Below are 16772 nucleotides of genomic sequence, written 5' to 3'. Positions count from 1 at the left end.
GCAGGTTCCCTGCAGCCCTTTGATGTCAGTGCCATCACGGCCGCTCCTAAGTTTCTTCCTGGCCCTGTGAAAATTTCCTGCACAGAGCCAAAGGCATCAGTGCAAAGGATGTCTGGGATGAATGGATGGCCCTGAAGGAGCCGCCTTGTACCACCCAAACAGAGCAATCCATTTATTAAGGAAATGCTCTACCAACAACTACTCCTCAGCGTTGGCACAGATGCACAGGACAGGGGTGGAGTGAATAAAATCCTTGGCTGTTGCCTGGAGCAGGCATGGATGGCAAGGCTGTGGACTGCAAGATCCCCTCACCTGGGGAAGGGTTTGAAGGAACAGGTATCCAAGGAGGAATGAGGCAGCTCCTGTCTCAGGGACATCTGGCTAGTTAAGGCTTTTACCTGGCTCTTCCTGGCTGCTGCCCAGTGCACACTGTGTTTTGCTTCCCACCTCGCCCTGGGCAGAGCTCCCAGCTGTGATTCCAGCATGGAGAAAAACAGCTGGAAGCGTGTTCAGTGCTGACCAGAGGCCACATCCCTGTGCCAGAGGCTCTTCTGCCTCCCATATACACCCACCCTTCTCTCCCCGTTACCTGTCTATGGAATGAGACCTCAAACTCGGGGCCTGAGTTGGTGCCTACAATGTAAGAACACAAACTCTTGGATTTTTGCTTTTCAGTACTCAGTCTGTCATGGCTGTAGGAGAAAATCTTGCTCCTTTCCCACACCCTCACCCTAATTCTGGGTAACTGGAATTGTAAAACAAGAGGGAAGATTACATGCTTGTACAGTACCTACAGGGCTGGCCCTTCTCCTTTCTCCCAGCTTGTCTCTCTGGCAGACCAGGGTTACCTCAGCCTGTGCCAAACCCCAGATTGTATAAAGTGAAAAAATGAATAGGCAGAACATTCAGTTTTCCTGAACCGAAAGCCCAGGGGTGGTGCATGAACTCGTGCAGGAGCAGGCCAGGCAGGCAGCGTGAATCAGAGGTGAGGGTGACTCCAGGGAGCAGGAAAGCCCTGGTGGCGGGCAGCCAGGCTGAGGCACAGTCCTGCGGCGCATTCCCGCAGCATCCTGCCCACCCTGACAAACCCTGGCAGGCACCAGTGAGTAACAGGGTGACCAGCATCCCTCAGTCAGCGGCTCCTCTGGAGTGGCTGTTCAAGGCGCTCTCTGAAGGATTTACAACATTTACAGTTGGGTTTTAGCCTGTGATTCCAGCCTGTCGCCCACAGACAGGGGCTGTGTGTGACATACAACTGTGCGTGAACAGACCAGAAATATCAGGGTGCCACCTCCAGAGAGGGAAAGCACCTGGTTTCAGTTCTGAATGCCCCTGAGCAGCGGCTCAGCTGCTGGTGGGCAGCAGTGGGTGAGGGCCCTTAGCTGCTCCCCGGTGCTGCTGTCGTCTCCAGGTGCAGGTTAAATGGGGCTGGTGACGCTGGGCACGGTGCTGACATGGCTGCTCACCTTTGTACACCGTGTTTACTGTAACCACAAGCGGGCTGATGTCTAAAAATTATTGCTCTTGCGTTACACACGGTCCTTACTACACCTTTTCGGGGTGAACTTAATTTTTAACTCCAAATGGGGACTGATAGAAATCATTACGCCATCCATACTGCCTAAATGAATATATTGCAGTCTTTTCACATATACAGGGAGGAGCGTGTGCGAGCTGCCTGGGAGGGGCCTGGGGAGGAAAGGGCATTTGTGCTCTGGCTATTCCCAGGCTGTCCCCCGCAGCAGCAGCGGTGACCGTAAAGGTTAAGCCTGCCACAGACTATTGTACCCAGCGGCACTGCTTGGCTGGGCTTTGCAGTCTAATTGCCACTGACCCTGTGACAATGAGGTAATGTCTCTGCCTCCCGGGTCAGATAAATACCGCTCATTTTATAACCACCAGACACGGTACTGAAAAACAGATAGGAAACGACCCAAAGTCCCATGAGCGCTGGGATATAAACTCTACTACAGCTGTTGCTCTCGTCCTTCATTTGAACGCTCAGGGGTTTTTCTCCTAACACCCACTCAGAGGCAGAGCTCCTGCCCAAATCAGGCCGGGGATCTTCTCCTCAGGTGGCCTCACCCGAACTGAGGGGGAAAGATGTCGCCCTGATTCTTAAGTTTTTCTAAAGCCTTCTGAATTTACATTCTATTGGGAAACTTTCCCACACAGTTTCTGTAAATAACGTGTTGTTTTGCATTCCTTCATGGGGGTGGAGAGACTTGATGTACTAGTGCTTTGTCCAATGTCTTTGGAGAGGTGGCCCATTCACTCTCCAATCCACTGTCACCTTTGGAAAAGTATACAAGTTAGAGTCAGAAAATAAACTTTCTCTTTTACCTTGCAAAGTGGCAAGTAGCTCGCGTTGTACTTTCTCGTGTCCTATAGCAACAGAAAGGTAGGAAAATGCGAGTGAAAGGATGGGATTGGTAGGAAACAACGGGGATAACACTGTCTTCAAACAGATTTCTAAACCTCAGCCAGCAGAACAGCTGGGATGGGAATTCAAGCAAAGAGCTGTGCCGGGGACCGAGAGCCAGCACCCTCACACAGTTCAGGGGGCTGACAAAGCTCCCCTGGACACCCCAAGTTCAACACCACGGGTGCAGCCATGGTTCAGCCCAAAGTCCTCGTTCCCACCTCTCTCCCTGTGCCCCGTTACAGCTCCCTAAGGACGGGGCCTTTGGAGATAAATGCCCCAGTGATGCCAGAGTGACGGGGAGGACTTTGCCCCCCTCCTGCGAGCACCAGCAGGGCACAGGACAGTGATAAACCTTATTCCAAATCCATCCCCTGTGCTGAGCCCTGCACTGAGCCAGCCCAGCCTCCCTTCTCGGAAAGCGACAGGCACGGAATGCTGAAGTTGTTTTTGTGGAGTAGCAAAGCAGCTTTTCTGCCGTGTCTCCAAAAACTCCTTCCAGCACCGCCCTGCATCCTCAGCACTGGGAAAAACAGGGTTAAGATAAACCCTGCAGCCTTACACCAGAACCTCTGCAGAATGAACCACTAAATATTTAGAGACATTAACCCAGAAAGACCAAGAAAATCGTGACCTTTTCATTGATACATTCTTATTTTATATAAAATACCCCCAGAGCTGATTGCTGGTTTTGCTGCTATTCAGAATTTTACCCATCTACTCTGCCATACCTTTAACTTTAAGAAGTTGAGGGCTTCTTTTTCAAGCTGTTGAAAAATGCTGAGATGAAAAATATTTTTGCAGCTCCTTACCTGATATTTACAATAATTTGGGCTTTATGAACATTTGATTTAAGTTGTTTTAAGCATTTCTTATCTTGATATACTGTCCCCTAATTGTACACTGTGACTGTTATGAAGGAGTGGTTCAAATCCCAAACTCAAAAGATTTTTCTTCCCTCACGATGTTCTCAGATCACCTTTTTTTCCTCCACTCTGGCCATGAGTCAGCAGTGTTGATTTGCATGGCATTTTGCATACAAGCTACAGAGAAGTGATTTAAATGCAGAATGGTCAAATACTTCTTTGACCTTCTCCATTCCTTTACTACCAATTTCTCTTCCACACGTTTTGATGGGAAGGACGGTTCCTGGCATGGGATGTTAGAGCTTGTTCCAGGTTCCTCCACACTACCATCACCTCTCTGCACCAGCCCCGCTGAAATTTGAATTTGCCATCTCTTGCACTGCGGAAAAAGCTTCCTGCTTATTCTGAAGATACATATATGCTATAAAAAGTGGCCACTGAATAGAAAAATTGGTACAATTAAATGAAAAGGTGTTTGGGAAAGTCACTGGTACTTGCAGTAACTATTTGCTGATGCACTTAAAAATTTTGTTTAAATGTAAGAAACCCTGTGTTATAGTCAACTCACTTTTTAATGGTGTATATATATATATATAAAATATATATATATACACCCCAGACCCCTCCATGCAGCCAGCTGGCCAAGACCACCCTGGAACACTCAGGTTTAACCCACGCATTCTCCTGGTGCCAGGGCCAGGCAGCAGCACTTCTCCAACCCCCTTGATGTCATGTGAAAATACAGCAGAAAACATTTTCCCTCTTGGTTTGGCACGACCTCTGTTTGACTTAAAAAATGACTGTGCCGGGGGTTTTTCTCTTGCTTCTTGTTAACCACCACCACCTTTCCCTCATTACTGGAACAAACACGAACACATTTGGACTGCATTTCATATTGTTTTAAGGAGAGATCACGTCTCTCTGTGCCCTGTCAGGCTCAAGGTTTACTTAACATATCACTTATATACTAAGTATATTTTATTTAGGAACAACTGGGTTTTTTCAGGATTATATTGGGGAAATACAATACCTCCAGCAGATTAGGAGACATTGAATTAAAAACCCTGAAAGGTTTCTTTCTTTGAGGAAGCAAGACATCGATTGTGCTAAATTATCAGTTTCTGCCAAACCACTATAATGCATTGACTGGGGCAGAAGAAGCATTTAAGACCAGCCCAGAATGCCACTAATGGCACTGGCACATCAGACGTGACGTTGCAGCCATAAATTGCCCACTGGGTTCCAGACTTATAAGTCCCAACATAATAAAATCTGGAAAATCACATTGTCCTTGCAAGGCCAAGTCAAGCGGATCAATCAGATCCCAAGCAACTGCAGTTCTTCACTGATAAATAATAAACTTCAAGGTAACAGTCTGAGAAATAGTGGTTTTCATTTTTAAAGTAAAATACTATCTATAAAATGTTAAAAAGAAGAAATATTAATTTCTTAAAGTGAAGTTCTGATTGAACTTTTTTTTTAATATTGTGAAAAGCAAAACCTAATTTCATTACAGGGATAACACTTGAATATTATGCAAGTGCATGCTTAGGCCTTTTGGAAAGAACAAGGTCTCACATGTTCTTCTATTTTAAATGCCTGCTGCACCTCCCGAAATCCCCAGGGAATGTGCTTAGCAAAAGGTGAGCTCAACATTTCCAAAGGCACAGAGCCGCTCCGCTGGGCCGGGAATTCGGGAATTCGGGTATTGACGCTGTTCGGCACAGCGGGCGCGTCCAAGGCTATGCTGAAGCCCGGGCTCGCTCCGGAGGCTGCGGGTGACATTTCTGGCCATGAGGCAGCCCCGGGGTTCAATTTATAAAAATCCAACAGTGCGCTGTTTTTATTTTATCTTAGAACGGCTGAGAGCAGCCCGACTGGCGGCGGGCTCGAGGGACGGGCAGTGATGCTCGGCAGCCGCTACCTGCATCCCGTCCGTCCCCAGCCCCTAACGGGGCTCTGCCCGAGGCGGTCCTGGCCCCGCGGCTGGCGCAGCTCCTGCTTTGGGGTCTTTTCTCGCCTTTTGGCCCCTCCGCGGCTGGCGCAGCTCCTGCTTTTGGGGTCTTTTCTCGCCTTTTGGCCCCGGCGTTGCGGGCGGGCGCGGCGGCGGCGCTGGAAAGCCCCGCGGGACGGCTGCCAGGCGGCGGCGGGGGCGGCAGGAAGGCGTGCGGACACCGGCCGTGCCCGCGGGGGCCGGGCTGACGGGAGGGAGGGAGAAAACAGGACAGCAGCCGGCTGCCCGCACGCCCGCGACACGCCTTGGCCGCCCGCCTGTCCCCGTGCGGAGCTTGGCCGGGCCGGGCCGGGCCGGGCCGGGAGGGAGGCGGCGCTTCCCCCGCTCCCCGGCCCCGTCACGTTCCGCTCCGCATGGCCCGGGCGGGCACGGCCCGGCACGGCCCGCCCTCAGGGCTGCCGCGGGGGCGGCTCGGGGCCGCGCAGTGCCCGCCCCTCACGGACCGCGCGGGGACCAACGTGCCCTCAGAGCCGAGCCGGCACAGTCTGTCACGGACCGCGCCGGGGGAACGTGAGCTCACAGCCGGTCCGGTCCGTCCCTCAGGGACCGTGCCGGGGGGTTGGAACGTGCCCTCACAGCCGGTCCGGTCCGTCCCTCACGGACCGTGCCGCGGGGTTGGAACGTGCCCTCACAGCCGGTGTGTCCCGCACGGACCGTGCCGGGGGAACGTGCCCTCACAGCCGGTCTGTCCCTCACGGACCGTGCCGGGGGATCGTGTCCTCACAGCCGGTCCAGTCCGTCCCTCACAGCCAGCCCTGTCCGTCCCTCACGGACCGTGCCGGGGGATCGTGCCCTCACAGCCGGTCTGTCCCTCACGGACCGTGCCGGGGGAATGTGCCCTCACAGCCGGTCCGTCCCGCACGGACCGTGCCCTCACAGCCGGTCTGTCCCTCACGGACCGTGCCGGGGGATCGTGCCCTCACAGCCAGCCCGGTCCCGGGGCAGTCACACAGCGCCCGTCTCTCACGGACCGTGCCGGGGGAATGTGCCCTCACAGCCAGCCCGGCCTCGGGGAGCCGCACACCGCTCACCCCTCACCTGACCCCCCACCCAAGCTTCCCTCACAAATGGTGTGAATTCCTCTCTCCAGGGACACAGTGGATGTCCCGGCCAGGCAGCGATCCTGCTGAAATGCGTGGGAAGCGGTGTAAAAGGAATGTGACATTCCCTTCTTCGCACCTACACGTGTGTGTGAGCATCCTCAGCGCTGCCTCGCTGCGTGCTGCACGCAAGGGTCACTGTTCCTTCCAAATTAATGGAATCATAGACTATTAAGGGGTTGGAAGGGACCTTAAGTCCTGTCCATTCCACCCTGCCATGGGCAGGGACATCTTCCACTATCCCAGGTTGCTCCAAGCCCCATCCAGCCTGGCCTTGGACGCTTTCAGGGATGGGGCAGACACAGCTTCTCTGGGAACCTGTGCCAGGGCCTCCCCACCCTCACAGGGAAGTACTTTGTAATAGCTGAACTAAATTTTCCCTCTTTTGATTTGTACCTATTATTCCTTGTGCTATCTCTACAGGTCATGGTGAGATTCCTCTCCATCTTCTCTTTAGCCTGCCTCACATACTGGGAAGTTGCCCTGGGGTCTCCATGCAATCTCTGAATTGCCTCCATGAGTCATTAGTGACCATCCGTCACCCACCTGTGGTACCTCAGTGTCCTCCTGCCACTCGTACCTATCTGAATCTTTTTTTTACTACACAAAAGTTGCTGCTGGGTCTATTGTGCCACACATAAATATCTCCTTGGGCATTATTGTCCCAACTTGTACCACAGCTGGCACAGTGAAGCCCCAAATGATTAAAGCACAGACATGAAACATTACTCAAAGGCCAATTCTGTGGCTGCCAAATCCGGGACTGAAAAGAGATGCCTGTGCAAAATTAATTTGGCTTATCTCTGGGCATGGATTAGAAGCCTTATTAGATATTCATCTCCTGCTTTTTGCACAGAGCCCTGTCTAGCTGGTGAGCAGAGCAGAGGGTGTTTCTTAACGAGCAAGGACTCGGTGTTCTGCTTTACCTTTGTAACTCGGGGTGTTGCCTGTGGCTGTGAGAGACACACATGCCCCAAGCCCTGGGGCAGTCAGCCATGCTCTCACAGCTTTTTGCACGGGGCCAGAAGGTTTCATGGACACCTGCAGATGGTGGAAGTGCAGTGGGAGTTAGAAGATTTAGGATCTGGTTGAAGCTCTGAAAGGGAGCTGCCAGACATTGGGCTTGGGCCCATCAGGACTCTGTCCTTCAGCCTGTTCCTCTGCCTTCCTCTCTCATGGCTGCTTGTTCTTACATCCTTGCCTGGTCCCCAGTCTCCCTTCCAGCCCTGCTGCTCTCTACCAGTTTCTGAAACTAGTTTGAGCTAAAGCAAACACAGTTTCTTGAACAGAAGTGCAGGTGTTGCCTTCCTGGTGCTCGAGTGGGGCAGCTTCCAGCCCAAAGATCCCTAGGAAAGTAAGGAAGTTAAATATCCCATCTTCAGCCGCAGTGCCCAGCTGAGCCCAGAGCATCTGCAGTTGCTGAGGAGAGCCCACTGGGCCTCACATGGATCAGATCCTTGGGGAATTCAGCTGGGAGCATCTATCAAACCTCTGCTGAGAAATGCAACATCTGCAGCTTCCCAGAAGCTTATTGATTATTAGATTATCAGGTCAACAGCCTCATTGTTAAGATGGCATAACTAACCCTTCTCTCCACTGCCAGGTTTTGTTGGCATGTTGGCATCAGACCTTTCCACAAAACACTTTTTTAGAATTATATCAGCATGGATAAAATATCTCTGCCCCCTTGCTTCCTTGGCAGAGAGCACCAGTGAACCTTTTCAAAGCTGTAATCAACTCGAGACAGAGGATTTATGGTGGAGAGTGCTGGACAACCTTTGTGATCGTCTGGAAGGAACAAACAAGAACAGGGCGGCATGCTAAGGATGTGTGTGGGTTATTAAGATAAACGTCTGGAAGGAAAGTTCAATCCCGGTGCTTTCTGCAGCCTAGGAAATGTTTGTGCCGGGTACCTTGTGGGCAATGACAGGGGTGGTGTGGCAGCCAGGAGAGGCCAGAGTCCACTGGGAACACTCTGCCAGGGAGGCAGCGCTGCCGCGACCTCTGCCCGCGGCCGTGTGCTCGCCGAGCACGTCCGTGCTGGACAGGCTGTCTGGGCAGAGCAGAGCTGTGGGGCTGAAGCTTGGTGGAACAGGTAGAGAGAGATGCAGCTGTCCCAGCTGGAAAAGAAGCCACGTGACAGTCTCTGAGCACGTAAATCTGTGTGTCTGTCAATCATTTATGTGCTGTGTGTTGTGACTCCCCTCACCTGGGCAGGGACCTGAGCCCCAGGCTCACTCGAAGGTCCATCAAGCAGGTCTGCAAATGCATTAGAGTCAGAGTGGGACAGAGGAAATAAATCTTTATACAACCAGCTATGCCAAGATACAGCCACCTCTTCTGTGTCCTCAGCGATGATAAATGTGCTTGTTTGGGTAAAGTTGTGCCCTTCAAAAATCTGTCTTGTGGTGATTTTTACAAGTTTGATTAAAAATCTCGTGCTCTTTCTGACAAACATGGCCCACATAACAAAATAAATGTGACAGACAATTGGCTCGCTAATAAGTGCAATTAAGCAGTATGGGGGCTTGGTTTTATCACAGTTTATTGAGAAAGCTACAGAATTTTTTATGCAGCTGGTTTCACGGAAATGAAATCATTAATACTTTTGTATGGGAATGCCGTGGAAATCCTTTTGTTTCCTGGCTCGGAAGACACACGTCATTTTTCAGAGGGAAGGAATTAATTTGGCTCCTCTTTGTTACTCACAATTACTTTCTGAACCCCTCACCCAGAGACCTCTGTGGGGTGGTCTCACTTGAAGAACTGGGTCAGATAAAGTTTACATCAAAGCCGGTCAAAATACAGCTGTTTGTTAATAATGCAGTGAGGGACCAGCCAGGATCCAAGGAAAATTGTCCATCTTGCTTGACCTGTGGAGTCTGAAAATGCTGCAGCCCCATGCTGGCATTGTACCCAATACCATGGGAAAATTGTTTGAGGTGCTATAATTCCAAAAAGAGGTTTTCTTTTATTTCTGTGTGGCTGGTGGGCTCCTTGTCAGGAACAGAGATTGAGCCTGGACCTGAGCCCCATCCAGCCATCCTCAGAGCACTTTGTGTTGATGAACTTATTCAGGAACTCCAGCATGCCATTTTTAGGGCACATATTCTATTAAAATGAAATATTTGCTGGAAATACAGTACCTGTACATTAATTGGAAGATAATTCTGAAGAGATGGGGAATCTGTAAGGTGTTGTGCCACAGAAGTTGAGAAATAGAAGTAATCGGTGAAATAAAGTGAAGACCACCCCTCTAAAAAACTGTTGCATGATCTATGAATGAATCCAGGCAAGGGCAACAAGCAAGAAATCAGGATGGTTAGCAGGTCGTGGATTCATCAGAGGGCACAGCACAGAGAGAGCTGTTAGCACAAAACTGCTGCTGGAATGATCAGATCAATAATGACCTGGGTGGAAAAGGGAAAGGAGAGGGAGACAACCTTCCCATGAAAGCAAGCACAAAGAGCAGGAGAGAGGAGCACACAGCTGCTGGGTTGGGGCTGGGTTGTTTTTCAGGAAAAGAAAACTTCATCTAGTGAGAATCATAAAAGGTTGCAAAATCAAAGAGCCAAAGACTGGAAGGGCTTTGGTAAATATTAACAAATAAAGACGTGCATACTTTGAAAGACTAAATTAAAGGCAGTGGGAGCCTTTGTAGGGATTTGAATGGCTGGGGGTCAGTTCTTAGAGAGGCTACACAGGGCTCACAGCCGAGGGGTGTCCAGATGGGAGCTGGGATCCTTCCTTAGGCATGTCAGTGGCTGCTCCAAGGAAAGGGCTGTGCCAGCAGCACGTCTGTGCTGCTGCAGGCACCCAGGAGATACTTTGGAGTGAATCTTCCTGCAAGGCACAACATGGGAGCAAAAAGAGACCAGAGGGGAGTCAGGAGCTCAGAGAGGGTTGTGAGGCAGACCTGAGTGGAGGGGCCCATTCACAAAGGCTGGCAAAAGCATCTCCCAACCTCTATAAATGAAGGTTTGTCAGCTCCATTTTTGAACTTTGCCCTCCCCTGATGATTTGGCACTTGCACGGTGGCTGTTCCTGCTTGTCTTCACCTCAGCAGTTATCTACCAGCAGGGTCTGATTATCTCGGGGCAGCGCTCCGTGCCTGTGACATCCCTTAATTAAACTATGACAGTTGCTAACTATGGAAAAGAAAAATACTGGAGGGAAAAAACCCTCACTGCATTCTCATTAGACCACAGTATTCGAGAGACTTTGGGTGCCACACAGGAGAGCAGTACAAAGGATATTTTTAATGAGCTTCAGTAAAGGTGCCCTTGATTTTGGTTTGTCTCTAATTGTGCGAGCTTTGATCTTGATTTCTTCAAGAGATATTTTGCTGTTCACTTAGTTAACACCAAGAAACCTGAACAATTTTTTTTTTTGTCCAGTTTCTAAGAGAGGAAAAAAGTTTCCACTGGAAAACGATGCCAGGGAAAGCAGCATCTTCAGGATCTGTCCCTCTAATTGTCTCCAAATAGATTCTGCAGAAGGAAGTGTGCTCAGGTGATATGGAATACATGCAGTGGGACAGGTGAAGTCAAATGCTGACTCCAGGGATGTGTTTCATGCTTGGCTATCATGTGCAGGGAGAGGAAGGCTTTAGAAAGGCAGGAAAGCAGCTGAGGAGTATTGCAAGGCTATGTAGCTGCACAAACCCGCTTCATGGCCTGGGACTTCTTGGCCCACTCACTCTCCCTCACATTATGGCTCCAGTTAGGACTGGAAGCCTCGTGGGAGGGAATTTCTGCATTTATCACTTGGAGTGAGCTCCTGGCCTCCCTGAGAAGACTGTTGAAATCTCTTTTCTAATATGAATCATTTAGTGTTTTCTTATTAGTAAAGCAAGAAAGAAGATGCAAACTCAAGGTAATTGTAAAGCTGTTTTTAAATTAATCTTGGCATTTAGCTGCTTGACAAATCTGAAACCTCTGAAATCATTGCACAGCTGTAACAAATGAAGTTTTTATTCAGGAGAGAACAAGTCTGGGGTTTTTTGTGTTTCCAGCCATGGCTTTACAGCTAAGGCTGCCAGGAATTAAGCTTTCTAGAACTAGACTGAACGCACTGAGGGAAGAGCCTTCACTTCAGAGGGAGCTCAGGCTGCCTCAAATTAATACTTGATTCAGTGGAGCCTCAGAATTGAGTTTAGGCATAGCTGGCGTAAAGGCAATGCTGGAGAATATCTGTGGTGTGAGAACAGCTGCACTCAGGCTGTGAACCCTCCTCTTCCCAGCAAGAGCACAGGATAAAACCTGCTGAGACATCCTTGGTACCCTGCCACGAGCTCCCTTCTTCGGTGCCTTTTCATCTCCCCCCCTTGCATGAATATTAACAGCAGTTGTTTCCCTCTGAAGAGCTGCAGTGCTAAAATCCAGCCAGCAGTGCCTCCTCAGTGGTGGCACAGCTCAGCTTAGCGGAGAGGAGCTCACTCAGACCTGACAGCCGCTGTTCTGCAGCGGAGCCATGGACACTGGGGCAATCCAACACGCTGGTGTCTCCTTGCCATTATTGAACCAGGCTGGATTTCATCAACAGCCGTGGCGAGCGCAGCATCGCCAGCGCTGTGCCCTCAGCGTCGGCTGATGGGAGGGAATGCCAGCCTGGAATCCAGGGCTTCCCTGCCCAGAGGCTCACAAAAGGCAGGGGGAAAAGAATTCATCTGAAGCTTCACATGTTCCCTGGAATAACGTTCCAGCATAGTGAAAGCTTAGCTGCAGTGAATGCATGTGCCTGCAGCTCCTTCATCATGAGTCAGGGGAAAACCTCCTTTTTATTGGTGTGACTGAGTGCTTTAAGGGGTAGGTCTGCAGCTGAGGGAACACCACTAACCTTTAGACGTCCTGTGAAAGCACTTTTGGCTCCTTGTCTCCTGGATGTGTATTTGCTCCTTTTTAATTTTTTTTTTTTTTCTTTAGCTATCTTCAGATTCCTCTGACGAAATTACTCAGGGAATAAATCACGGTGCCCTGTGAAAAGCACCTAATCAAACAGATAAGTCTTGCGTTTCACCCTTGCCTCTCTCACTCCCACACATGACTTTGCATGTGAATCTTTAAGACCTGTATGCCCTATATTTTTTCACTCTAATGCTGCAATTAATCACATTACATAACCAGCCTACTGCTGTTTCTAATTAAATTTTTCGGGGAGGGTGGGGAGGAAGAAAGAACCCTGCATTTAAATACCGTGAAGGGTCTGTCTTGAAATGACAATGCCAGGAAGCGGTGAGGGAAGGCTCCCTCCATCCTCCTCCTCTCACCCCCGTGCGCCGGGAGCTGCGGCGCAGGCCGGGCTTATGCAACATCCCACGCCGGCGTCTGACTCACGCGCACTTACCTCACCCAGGACAGGCTAAAAATAGGGATTCATTCTTAACTCTGCACAGCCGGGCTCCCGAGAAGACCCTCGGCGGGATGGAAATAGAGCTGCTGCCGGGGATGCGGGGCCCGCTCGGGGAGCGGCGAACGCCTTCCCCCGGCCGCGGGGCCTTCCTTCAGCCCGCCCCGGCCGGGAACACGGGCAGGGCCGGGCCGGCGGCGGGCCTGGCGGGGAGCAGCGCTGTGCTAACTCCGTGCCAGCAGTTCCCGCAGCTTTGGGAAGGGAGCCCCGGCTGGAGGATGTGAAATCAGCCCTGCGCTGCCTGGGAGGAAGGAGTTTGCTGGTCCCGCACCGGGAAGCAGCGGGGCTGTGCGAGCAAACCTCCCTCAGAACTCTGTGCAGCCGCAGCGGAGACCCGAGCGCTGCCCCGCGTTCCCCCCTCGCTCCGGGCGGCAGCCAGCCCTCTCCCCACACCCTCCCGTCTCTTTTTGGGAATGGTCCAGCACAGGACAGGGCTGCCACAGCTCATCCACGGGCAGTGACGGCACTCCCTCGGCACGGGGATATTCCCACCTTTGCTGGAGCAGCTTTGCGATGCTCACACGTCCAGAGCCCCCACGCCTGCTGGGGGATGTCTCAAGAGCTCTGCTGCCAGTTTAAAACAAAGCGGCTTTCGAGCTGTCCTGGTGGCTGCAGAAGGATCCATAGTGCAGCGAGCATCTCAATACTCAGAGCTAGTAAACTTCCAGATAATTTAGAGAACTTCAAAAATATTCTGGTAATTGATACATCACTGCAATGAATTTTCTGGCTGCCCTGAAGAAAACGTCCTGGAGCCTCGGCTTGGTGTAATTGGCACCAGGCTGCTTCCCTTCCCCTCTGCTTTCTCAGCACATGAATCTTTGGCTGAGAGTCATTTAGAGGGGCTGGAGATGTTTTCCCCTACAAATTCTACCTTAAACAATTTGAGAGTGAAAAAAACCCCATACTCATTTTGCTTCCATTGGCCTTTTTGAAAACATCTGTTTCTAGGTTGCCTTATTTTCCCTGGAATTTTAGTCTCAGCCCATCTTTAACCTGGCAGTCAGGATGAGCAGTGAACCAGAGGCTCTTGTGGAAGAGCTGGACACATTCTTCATAGATTTACCATAGCAATAGAATTTCTTAAACACAAATCCTGTGCTTGAGGAGATCCACGACCATTCCCTGATTCCAGAGCTAACTTTAAAGCGTATTTATAAGGAATTTTAATCAGATTATAATAAACATATCTAATTCCTAAAGGCAATGTAAAGCCTTGTCTTCTTTAGCTGTCTGCTCCTCCCGAGGGCACGGGCAGTAGCAGCGGGGCAAGGTGGCAAGGTTGCCTCGGGCATGGGATCCCTCGGAGCCCTAAACCAGCCCTCGCCCTGTGGCAGTCAGCATCATCCACTTTTGCCCTTGCTGGCCTGAAGAGATGCACAGGAGGATGTGGCTCTGCTCGGGCAGGACTCGGTCCTGGTGCAGAGCGATGCCTCTGGCAGTGGGGCCCGGCAGTGCCTCACACACCCTGTCACCTCGGTGCCATGAGAAGCTGAGCTCTTACTTCACTGAGCCAGAATTCAGTGGGATTTGGGGAACGGAGGTGGCGGGAGGCTCTGATGCCTCGAGGATGTCTGAGGTGTTTTCCTGATTGCTGCTAAATTGAAATCTCCTGTTTGATGTGATTGAGAAAGAATGCAAATGGCCTTACAGGAAAGCCTGGGGAAGAGGAAGGACACTCTGGTTAATTGTGAGAAAAAGAAGATGATAAGGAAAGGGAGGAAGGAATAAGACAGAGAGAGAGAGTTTAAAAAAAGAGAAAGAACTATTTAAGGAAACAGGCACCTTGAGCAGATAAAACAAAACAAAAAAAAAAGCCAGTGGGACCAGGGTAAGGCACAGCAACAAGAAGCAAAAGGTTTAAGCAAGCAGGGAGCAAAGCTCATAGGACAGTGCACAGAGTGAAGGAGGAAAATTAAAAGCAGGGAGCTGATTTCTATACAGATAAACAGCCTTGTGCAGCCTGGGTTTTCACGGCATCACATGGCACATGTCCTACATCAGTGGAGCAGGAAAGGGTGTAGCTGAGGGATGCTGCTTTGGAGTGCTGGAGCCTAATTACTACCTCCTGTTATTTGGGACAAGTGTTTTAAATTTGCATTCTACCCTGAGAGGCATTACTCCCTCTAATAATTTCAAGTCTTGGTTTGGAGCTGGGAGAAGGAGATTTCGGAATAGCATCAAAGTAAGTCGTGGGCCTTGGAGGTGGGAGCAGAGATGGTGTGAGTGTGGCAGGAGCCAGGTGCTCGGGCTTGGCATTTCTTCAGTGCTGGCTGCTTGCCAGAGGAGAAACTCCTTGTGCCTGCCTGGCCACCACCTGAATCCAGAGCAGAGAAGGTTAATGGAGCCCTTGTTTTGTGTTGAATTTTCATGCTTGCAGGCCACGGTCTGTCATCTTCTGTGCTGCTTTGTGTTGTGTAAAGCGAAGATAACCCAGCCAGAGAGTCCCAGAACAGAAATTTCTGTTTGTTTGAAACTAAGAGAAGTGTCCTCAATGGTTCCTGCAGTGCCCAGACAGTCTGTTGTGACACAAGGAACAGAAAATGGAGGAGCAGGGCTCTCAGTGCTAGCAAAGCCTGTGAGTTGGATATGACAAACTATGGACTGGTTACAAAGGCTGGAGATGTGGGACTAGCATCCTTGATGAGTGGGTGTTAGGAAGAAATTCTTTACTCAGAGATTGGTAAGGCCCTGGCACAGCTTGCCCTGAGCAACTGTGTCTGCCCCATCCCTGGAAGTGTCCAAGGCCAGGCTGGACAGGGCTTGGAGCAACCTGGGATAATGGAAGGTGTCCCTGCCATGGCAGGGCCCCTTCCAACCTAAAATCTTCTGTGATTCCACAGTTCTGTGGCACCATTTTCACAGCAGTGAGGCAGGAATTGAGGAGGCAAAGCCTGTTCCTGTGGGCTGAGGCACAAGCATGCCAGCCCATGGAGAGCCCAGCCTGGGAACCACTGGCTGCCCAAGGGCGGGTGCTGGTTGCCCAGCTCTGTGCACAGCCCTGCTGAAATGGGTGATTTCTCTCACAGAGAAGGGCAGTGCTAGTCTCCTGTTTTCCTTGACAATGCAGCATGGCCTGATGCTGCACTGGTTTGGAGGCCAGAGATTGCCAAGACACTTGTGGCAGGTCTTCCTGAGATCCATGCGTATGCCAAGCACACTCTGATCCCACTCTGAGTTTCCTAACTGGGCCACTAAATAAACAAATACAGCATAAATCCAGTGTGGGCAGTAAACTCCTCAAGCTGGAGAGCCCAGAGACATTGCATTGCTGCGGGGTTCTTCTCAGGGCAAGGGAGGGAGTTTGAAGTTAATGCAGGAGAGGAGGAAAATGCTGATGCAAGGATAGAAAGAAGAAGGGAGACAAAAGCAGGGAAATATCTTGCATTTCTTTATTATGCATTGGATTCCGTAATGCAATTCACCTGTAACCCAGAGGGACGTGGTTCCTGGGAGGGAAGAACAGTCTGTCAGCAGTGCTGGTGCTGCAGCCCTCGCGTGGGTGAGGAGATTCCCTGTGCAAGGGGTCCCTGCTCTACGGGCAAACCTGGCAGGGAGGGCAGAGCAGCTGCCAAGGCTTCGTGTGCCCATGGGCTGGTGTTTGGCCCTGTCCTATCCCGCTCCAAGGGCTGTGCTGGAGGGTTTGGGACTGTCAGCTGATGGCTTTCTTGCCTGTGGTCTGGTTGAGCAACGTGCTCAGCCGTTCGCTCGGGGCTGGCTAAGGGAGTTTGTGGCCTTACTGTGAATAGAGGTCTTCTTATAAGCACTGGGAGGGAAAAACAGGCTGCAACCCCCCAGAAAAACAGCAGCTAAACTCTGTTCGTGACCTGAAGGGAAGGAGGATATCTCTGGAGTACCATATAGGCATCCAATCCACCTCTGGCTCCGGCGTGGTGTTGCTCACCCTGCTGCTGTCACACACAGAGCTCTGCAGGTCATTCTGCCACCCAGCAGAACAGAGC

The 16772-nt window shown here is 50.9% G+C and overlaps 1 long non-coding RNA gene across 1 annotated transcript in view; it reads right to left on the bottom strand.

Annotated features, from left to right (window-relative positions):
- Positions 1–13688, bottom strand: part of LOC140684939 (uncharacterized) — a 37460-nt gene extending 23772 nt beyond the window's left edge. Inside the window, exon 1 of the long non-coding RNA XR_012057962.1 lies at positions 12748–13688. This is a non-coding gene — a long non-coding RNA (uncharacterized lncRNA). The remainder of the gene's footprint in view (positions 1–12747) is intronic.
- Positions 13689–16772: the final 3084 nt, after the last annotated feature.

This window comes from Taeniopygia guttata, chromosome 12 (genome assembly GCF_048771995.1).
Source record: "Taeniopygia guttata chromosome 12, bTaeGut7.mat, whole genome shotgun sequence".
Taxonomy (NCBI): domain Eukaryota; kingdom Metazoa; phylum Chordata; class Aves; order Passeriformes; family Estrildidae; genus Taeniopygia; species Taeniopygia guttata.
The sequence above is the reverse complement of the archived record's forward strand: the minus strand, read 5'-3'. Positions and strand labels throughout refer to the sequence as shown.